Source organism: Monodelphis domestica, chromosome 3, assembly GCF_027887165.1.
Source record: "Monodelphis domestica isolate mMonDom1 chromosome 3, mMonDom1.pri, whole genome shotgun sequence".
Lineage (NCBI taxonomy): Eukaryota > Metazoa > Chordata > Mammalia > Didelphimorphia > Didelphidae > Monodelphis > Monodelphis domestica.
Window position 1 is genome coordinate 396,218,078 of NC_077229.1, and position 9,525 is coordinate 396,227,602.

Genomic DNA, 9,525 nt, shown 5'->3' on the forward strand with positions numbered 1-9,525 from the left:
AAACATACTACTTCTCCAAATCCAGAAACTGAAATGTTTGAAGGAGACACCATTAAGATGCCTCCACAGACAACACCCTGCACCAGAAGATCCAGAGTGAACTTTGGGATGTGGTGATTTGAACTGTGTGGGGTTTGAATGCATTTGTTTTGTATGTATACTCATGCCAAAGGGGACTGCCCCATAACTGGCTTTTTGTCAATGTGCCTAGCAATTATTGGTTTTGTTCTCTTTTCCTCTTATCCTCAAATTGTTGCAATTTCATAGCTGGTATATTTATAAGACCCACTGGAGAGACTAGTCTTCCATGGGTCTCAGGGGTGGAATGTATAAATGGAGATTTTGAACCCTAGACTTCATTCCCCAGAAGTCTTTGGTATTTCCCAGAATTCCCTATAATCTCTCCTGAATCTCCATGTTGGCAAGATCAGGTTATTGGTATTTAACTGGCAATAGTGCCTTCCAAGCTCTCTCTTCCTTTGCAATGATGCAGCAAGTATGGTGTTAAGGTGGGGATGGCTAAAATGGCTAACCAGCCATGTGCATGTGGTTTTTATTTTTTATCCTCTTTATTCCTTGATTTCTAATGATCCTTAATAAACCTCATAAAATATAATATTTTTATTAGATATATAATTTAATTTTTACACCATCCTGGGTGACTCTTACTCATGTCCTCCCATCTATTCACTGAGTCCAACCAACATGGTAGGTGCCTTCAATTTCCCCTGACAGTAATAATAATAATAACAATAATAACATTTATATAGAGTGAGTGAGGTGGAGCAATGCCAGGTCTGTAGTTGGGAAGAATCATCTTCCTGAGTTCAAATCCAGCCTCAGACACTTACTAGCTATTTGACCCTGGGGAAATCATTTATGCCTGTTTTCTTCAGTTTCTTCATCTGGCAAATGAGCAAGAAAAGGAAGCTACAAATCATTCTGGTATCTTTTGCAAGAAAACCTAAGTGGGGTCACAAAGAACCAGCCATAACTGAAAAATAACAAAAATATTTATTTATATCATTTACTATGTATCAGACACTAATTTAAGCACTTTACAATTACTATATTATTTGAACCTCACATCATTACCCTGGGAGATAAGTGGTTTTATTATCCTCATTTTACAGATAATAAAACCAAAGCAGAGTAGGAATGACTTGACCAGGGTCACACAGCTAGGAAGTGTCTGAGGTCATATTTGAACCCAGGACCTCCCATCTCTAAGCTTGGCTTTCCCTTCACTAAGCCATCTAGCTGCCCACATAAGTTAGTCCTTTGAGCAGTTTACATTCTGAAAGACTAACTAATAAATAGTGTGGTTTCTTTTCTAAGTGACCAAGAGAAGAATTAAAATACCTATACCATAAGGTACCTTATGATATCTTTTATTTTATTTATTTATTTATATTGTATATTATTATATATAACATGTTTATTTACATAATTTTATATAGCACTTATTATATAAGATCACTGAATTAAGTAACACAGTGGATAGAGGCCTGAGTCTGAAGTCAGAAAGTGTCCGAGAACAGATTGATTGGAACATAGGACACTCACTTGCCACCCTCTAGTTGTCTCAGTTTCCTGACCTGTAAATTGAGGATAACAACAGCACTTACCTCCCAGGTTTGTTTAAAGAATTGAGTGAAATAATATTTATAAATTGCTTAACACTGTGTCTGGCACATATTTGATGATATGTAAGAACAACTTGGAGCTTGATCCGAAAGGTTATCAAAATGGACATATGCTTTGACCTAGAAAAAAACACTACTAAGTCTAGGTCCCGAAGAGATTTTTAAAAAATAAGGGCCTTTTGAGCAGAGAACTGGAAGTCAAGGAGATGCGAATGTGATATATGATCATGATGGAATACTATTGTGCTATAGAAAATGAGCAGGATAGCTTCAGGAAAACCTGGGAAGATTTTTATGAACTGATGCAAAATGAGGTGAGCAGAAAGGGTGGGGAGACATTGTACATAGTTATAACGATATTATAAAGATGAATAACCAAATGAAAGAGTTAGCTATTTTGATCAACACAATGATCCAAGACAATTCCAAAGGACACATGATGAAAAATGCTCTACACCTTCAGATAGAAAACAGATGAACTCTGAGGATAGATTGAAACATACTTTTTAACTTTATTTTTCCTGGATTTTTGTACATGTTTTCTTTTGCAACATGGCTAATATGGAGTTATGTTTTGCATGACTTCAGTGTATAATTAATATATTGCTTACCTTATTGAGGGGTAGGAAAGGGAGAGTGAAAATGTGAGATTCCATTTTTTTAATTTTATGTTTTAAAATTTTCATGTAATTGGGAGTATTTAATGAAATATATACTTTTTTTAATGATGAGAGAGTGACTTGTTCAAAGTCACACCAGAGGGAATGGCCAAGCTGAGATTCAAACCCTGGTCCTCTGATGCCAAGCTCAGTAATTCAGTACTCTTCCTGCTGTCTCATTCTTCTATCTTCAAGCCATGTTCCTTACTACAAAATGAAAGATAAAAATCAAAAGTCAGCCAGACCAGTAAAGTGCCGTACAAATGTTCCACCCTGGAAGTGGTTGATGAGAAGGGGACTGACATGCCTGTGGGGAGGAAAGTAGAGAGAGGAGACCAATAAAGAGAAAGGAAGTAAAAGTCTCTTGGGATGAGGCTACATGGAAAAGCAAGAAATAGGATTCCTGTCATGTTAAAATGGTTTTGTTGATGACAGTCCCTGGACACAGGCTGATCTAAGGGAAAAGTCATAAACTGGCCAAAAAATTAAAAAAAAAAAAAACCCTAACACTGTATGTAATTTCTTCTGAGGGAAGTTTGAACGTCCTAGTGCTGATGAAATAATTTTAATGGCCTGGTTGTGAACTCAAAAATTGTCCCTTTATGTTCTCAACCACAAGAAGTTTACTTTAAGAAAAGAGAACTCAGGGCTTCACCCACTCTGCTGAACTAGAAGTACATTAAGACACATTTCTAATTCTGAGTGTATGCAGTCACCATGCCATTTTAAACAATAATCTAGCTAATTCAATCATGTAAGAAGTCAGTCTGGATGATTTGAGTCTCATCATCTCCTCTACACTTCCTAAATGATAGAGTTTGGGGATTTTCCTGGAATTAGCTAATTTTCTTTAATCTCCACTTACTTTATCTAAGTGGATGACAAATTAGTTAAGTCTAGACAACTCCTTCACTCCACTATAAATGGCCATTTGTTCTTTGTGCACAGCAACAGCACCCCTGTGGAATGATCAACTGTGATCGAATTAGCTATTATTGACAACACAGTGATCTAAGACATTGTGAGGAACTGACAAAGAATGCTCTCCACCTCCAGGGGAAGAAGTGTTGGAGTCAGAATGAAGATAAAAGCACACAGTTTTTCAATTGTTTATTTGGGTTTATGTTTTGTGGTTTTGGTTTCATAAGATTATTTGCTTACAAAAATGAACACTAAAGAAATATGTTTTTCATGAAAATGTATTATAACCCAACTCGAATTACCTGCCAGCACTGGGAGGGGGAAAGGAAGGGAAGGACAGACATAAATTCAATCATAAAGCTTGGAAAATGTGCGGAAGCTTGTTCCAACATGTAATTGGCAATAAATAATTTTTTTAAAAAAAATAAATGGTCATTTGTTCAATGGTATTATACAAACATGGAAAGAATTGGCCTAGAATCCAATAGTGCCTTTCAGTGAACACTCATGGGCTTGGCTAGCGGGAGAATCTGGTCCAAACAATGACATGAGGTAGCTAGAAGAATTTATAAGCTATGAGATAGTATTTGTAAAGTCCTTAGTATAGTGTCTATTCGACTCCTTTCCTAGTACTCTTACTACACACTCTGGGACACATGTCATAGAACATATAAAGCAAATAAATGAAGCATTTTTAAATGATGTGTATTGCAAAGGTGACATCATGACATCATGGAATGAGACTGGTCTAGGAAGGAGTCGTGAGCCCTGATCTCTGGTCCTTGCAGCTGTGTGATCTTCAGCAAGTTATTTTCCTTCTCTGGGACTCAGGTCCTTATCAAAAGAAAACTTTCCATTGTCATATAAAATGACGGAAAATACTATATTCCAGCATAGTGTTGCAAGAACCTTTTTTTTAATTCTTCTTTAGAAAAGTTTAAAAAATGGATCTTAATGAGTCACCCTCTAGTTATAGTTCATTTTCTTAGAAGCAGCTATTTGGTACAGGGAACAGAGTACTGGACCTACATCAGAAAGACCTTTCTCAGACATTTACTATGTGACCCTGAGTAAGTCACTTAAGCTCTCCCTGCTCTGTTTCCTCAACTATAAAATGGGCTAATAATAATAGAACCTGCCTACCAAGATTATTGTGAGGAATGAATGTGTAAAGTACTTAGCACAAGGTCTGGCACATTATGGGTACTAAATAAATATTTGTTGCACTCCTTCCTTCTTGTTAGCATTCCCAAACCTCAAAGTTCTTAACTTTTGAGGAAGAATTTGTAAGTGTCCATTTATGGCCTCTACACTTCAGGGATGAGGGTAACCCAGTCAATAAACTTATGTTTACTTACTAATGTTTTAAAGAAAATCAGTCAAGCCATGGTAATAATTCTATGACCTTTAATAGCAATAGGTATTCTTTTCTGATGTATACAGAATGTTTTCTTCCTTTGGGCTGATATATTATAAATTGACAGATGCTTAAAATTTTTTAAAAGCAAGAAATCTCACCTTTCTCTTCTGGTCTAAGAATAAAGCAGAGTTAAATGGAGCCTGAATTATTTGGCTAGCCCCATGGGCTAAATTTGTCATATTGACCTTACTGAAATAGCCTTATTTAAGTTTTTTATAAAGCTAAAGCTCATAATTATTTCTAAGATAGGTAAAAAATTCAAGCATGCAGGTGCTTGTTTAGTTAACAAAAATGTGTCCATTTAAGAAGAAAAAATCCAGGCTATCTAAGCTGATTATTGTCTTAAATAAAACAATTTAAGTGTCTCTTGCTTTAGATGACAGCTGTTTTCCTCCTAAGTGTGACTAGAAAGTAGTAAGACTTGGTGATTTCTTTTTTCACAAGCATAACAGCATTTATACAATTAAATGAGTGTTGTGCCCTTCTGAGTGTCTCTTGGGAGGCTAGACACTTATTCTATCCTGCCATTACTCAAGACATGTTTGAAACTCTTCTTTGGAAATAGCCTTCAAAGGCAGCTTACAAGCCAAACAAGAAAACCAGTCTGGTTTCTTGATAAGAGCAGCATTAACCTGTCTGATCATCCACTTTATTTACTAGACTTGGACCTGAATGACTTGAGAATATTTGCAAAATTCATATTCACTCTTTGAGCAAAGAAATTTTAAACTATTGAGGATATTCTAAAGAATGTATTTCTACCTATGAAATAAACCTCAAATACTTCATGGCCAAAATATCCAGTAGACACTGGTACCTGACCTGATGGCTTAGAGGAGTGCTACATCCCAATGCTTCCCAAGTATCAACTTAAATAAATTGCTAAATAAAATGTTTAAATTATCCTTTGGTTTTCTAAAGTAGGTATAATTTATTTCAAAGAAATTGAACTGAATTGGAAAAAAGCATTAATTTAAAAATGTATAGTGACCATTTTCTCAAGTTAAGACTACAGTTATTGTAAAAACTATAAAACAAGAAGTCACTTTCCATAAGGGAAAACTGAAATAAACTCAAGATTTCCCAACTAATGATTTATATTATTTTCATTTATCAAATCCTATCAATTCAACCCTACTGACTACATGAACTAAACTGTATTCTCACATTTTTTCCTTCTAATTTTTAAATATATTCTGAAACGTGCCCTGTAGGCAATTATTAAACTTTGTGTATGAAAGAGCAAAAGTTAGTGTGATATGATAATACTGAATGCAGTTAGCCCAATTATAAGATAACACACTACACCCAGGTATTAATATAAAAAGTCATAAAGATGAAAAAAGGCAACCCAAAACTTGAAGTCGGGTTTTCAGCTTCCAGATTGACTATACCTTCTATTCTGTCACTGTTTGTCTAGAAACTATGAGAACATAACACCTCAGCAACATTCACACTTACCTAAAATAAAAGATTTACATAAGGCATTTTCTATGAATATTTTACCTGCTGAGAAATATTCTTGTCATGCTCCAATCTGAGCCAAAGAAGATAGATCCCTCCTGAGCCAATAGGATCAGTTGAAAGCATTTGATATATTCAGGTAGTTGTTGACAGTTGTCCAGGGTGTCCAGGAAAGGCTTTGAGTGGAGAACCAAAATAAGAAAATAATGCTTAAGATGATTTTTAAGAACCTTTTCAGAAGCAGAAACTGTTGACTGACAATGCCTGTAGTGGTTTTTGCACATGGTATCTGAACCAAAACATTCCATGCAAAAAGAAAAGCCAAGTTCTAAAGATATGCTATTTTTGGAACCAGCCTTACATTCCTCAGATGAGCTGTGCCTACTTTAAAGGTGAGAGGTGCTTCCCCTGAACAAGGAAATGACTTTGTGTCCTACCAAAACAGTAACCTAGGAAGAACAGATTAGTCATTCAGTTAACTTTCCAATTCAAAAAGCTATGTCTCCAATTAACCCATAACTAGATTTGGTACCCTCTTCCCCTACTCTCTACCAATGTGCATGCTTTGTTAGATATTATACAGATACCTGCCTGCTTTGCTGAGAAGACACATTCCAACCAAGATGGCTCTTTAGCAAATTTTTATAAAATGAACCACATTTACTCTAACAAATTCCATTATAAAATTAGAGATGGGTTGTCCAATTCAGGCACATCTAAGGCCCTTCCAACTCTGCCTCTGTACATATAAAAGAAAGACTCCCAGTAGAGGAAGTTGAGGAAAACTGAAACACAGATAGAGTCAAGAGTTAAACAAGGTAGGCAGCTACCTCCAATATAAAACATGAGGAAAAAGGACACATTAAGTGAGGATACACAGTGGAAGAAATTTTTTTAAATATATTTGTAATAGATTTCATTTGTAATACTAGAAAAATACTTCTTAATGTCATTTAAATATATATTTTGTAATAAATAATTCATCTTTCAGAGTTCAAATCTGGCCTTAAACACTTACTAAATGTATGACCCTGGGCAAGTCACTTAATGCTATTTACCTCAGTTTCTCAATCTGTAAAATGAGCTGGACAAGTAAATGGCAAACCACTCCAGTATCTTTGCCAAGAAAACTCCCAAATGGGGTCACAAAGAGCTGGACACAACTGAAAGGACTAAGCAACAAGAAACCAAATTGCTCTGTAATATAGGGTATGAAATTCAGTAAGAGGGTACTTGCAGTCAAGAAGATCTGTATTCAAGTTCTTACTCTTCTAACATATATTGTGTGACCATAGACTGTCACAACTTCCTAATTCCCTAAGGAAATGCTATAACACTATAAATTACAGATGATTTGTGGGACTTCTTGGTGAAATTATAGTATGGAAGAGGTAGTTTCCACACTGGAAATCTCCTATTATTTTTTGTTTAGTCATTTTTCAATCATGTCTGACTATTCCCAACCCTGTTTGAGGTTTTTTTGGCAAATAAACAAGAGTGTTTTGCCATTTCCTTCTCTAGCTCATTTTACAGATGAGGAAACAGGATTAAGTGACTTGACCAGGATGACATGTAGGTTGGATTTATAGTCTTAAAAAGGAATCTTCCTGAACCCAGACCTGGTGTCCACTTGCCATATACAAAGAACGTGATTTCCAAACATTGTCTAGGACAAACAAATGCCTTGTCTGGGCTCTGCAGGGATGGCAAGGAGCTCTGTGATGTCCCCAAGGTCACACAGGCTGGCAATAGAGTCAGATCCTGAGTATGGGTCTGCTTGGACTCAGTCTGGGGCTTTTTATTACCCTAAACTACCCTCTTACAATACACTTAAAATTGTACTTGGAACTAATGAGGAATTTTTTAAAGAAGCACCAGCCATATCCCCTGCTCTGAAGGATCATAGATTTAGAACTAAAGAATATCTCTGTCTTTTTATGCCCAGTGCCTTTCACAGTGTCTGGCACACAACAGCTGCTTATAAATTATGACTGATTGATTGACCTTAGACAAGCTAGAACAACCTGCTCTGTTTACAACAGGGAAACAGATTCCAAGAAATGTTATGTGACTTACCTAAGGTCATACAGGTAGTATCTGACAGAGAAAAGATTCAAGACCAGTTCTGCTAATTCCAAATGCAGACCTCTTTCCCTTCTACCACATCTTAACTTCTCAACCTTTGAAATAAGAGAACGACACAGGCAACATCTAAAAATTAGAAGCAAGCAAAGTCAAGAAATGCCAGACCAAAGAATGTGGGAAAATTCAGGGAAATGTCAAGGAAGGTGAACAGGACTAGCACTGCATTAATTATATGCGGTATAAAGGACATGATAGAACCTAAGTTCCTTGAGGGAAGGAACTGTCTCATGTTTGTATTTGTACTCTCAGTGCCTAGCCTAGTGCCTTACCCAGAGCAAGTGCTTAATTAATACTTGTCAATTATTTAATTAACAGTTGATTTTTGTGTATTCTTGAAAGCTATATTGAATGCTCCAGACTGCAGAACAAATTTGAAATTAACCTACTTGTACAATGTTGTCAGTGCACATTTTCAAAAACATCTTCCCAATCATAAGTGGTTGCCAGTGGCATCCACACTTTGCATTTGCCGTTTCCCATTTTCATAGATGAAGAAAAGCTAACTAAGTTGATAGAAGCACATGTGAATGAAGAGGAGAAAAATTAAATTAAAGTGCAAAAGATCTGGTGGCAAAACAAAGATAAGGATGGTCTGAAGAGCCAAATTAAAACAAGCAGTGATCAGTGTGAGAGAAAGGGAAAAAAAGTTACCTTCTCTGCCAATTAAATGTCTGTCCAGGTGTTTTTTCATTTTCATTTTGTATTTCCTACTAACAAAGACCAGTAGGTATCCAGGAGAAACTTCATGGCGAATTGTAGAATGTAGAGATCTAAAGCACACAGGATGCTTTGGCACTGATTACAGAGGTTCGTCCACACATAACTATGAGTTCATCAATGCAACCAAATAAACAGCTATGTTTGAGGTAGGGAGAAGAAGAGAAGAGAAGAGGAGGCAACTAAGAAAAGTTGGAATGAACAGCTAAATACCTTCCATTATAGCTGTGTGTTCCTCTAGCCTGAATGATGCAGTGCCTATCTTTACTGACTGTATTTGCTAAATAAATATTCATATCTCCTTATCCCTAGACCTGCAGAATGATTTGAACAAGATCACAAATGCCTGAGCAATGGTAATAAATATCTTTGGCCAATGTGTCTACCCAAACAGAGTGGGCTGAGCACTTGAATTAATTACCTCCTTATAACTCAGACAACAGAAAGCAGGAGAGAGAGAGAGAGAGAGAGAGAGAGAGAGAGAGAGAGAGAGAGAGAGAGAGAGAGAGAGAGAGAGAGAGAGAGAGAGAGAGAGAGAGAGAGAGAGAGAGTT

The 9,525-nt window shown here is 36.3% G+C and overlaps 1 long non-coding RNA gene across 1 annotated transcript; it reads right to left on the reverse strand.

Annotated features, from left to right (window-relative positions):
* Nucleotides 1–1,062: 1,062 nt before the first annotated feature.
* Nucleotides 1,063–9,306, reverse strand: LOC103106736 (uncharacterized). Its single transcript, XR_008917214.1, has 5 exons — nt 8,907–9,306; nt 8,187–8,290; nt 6,472–6,895; nt 6,153–6,286; nt 1,063–2,512 (listed from the first exon to the last, which is right to left on the reverse strand). It is a non-coding gene; the product is annotated as an uncharacterized LOC103106736 (long non-coding RNA).
* Nucleotides 9,307–9,525: the final 219 nt, after the last annotated feature.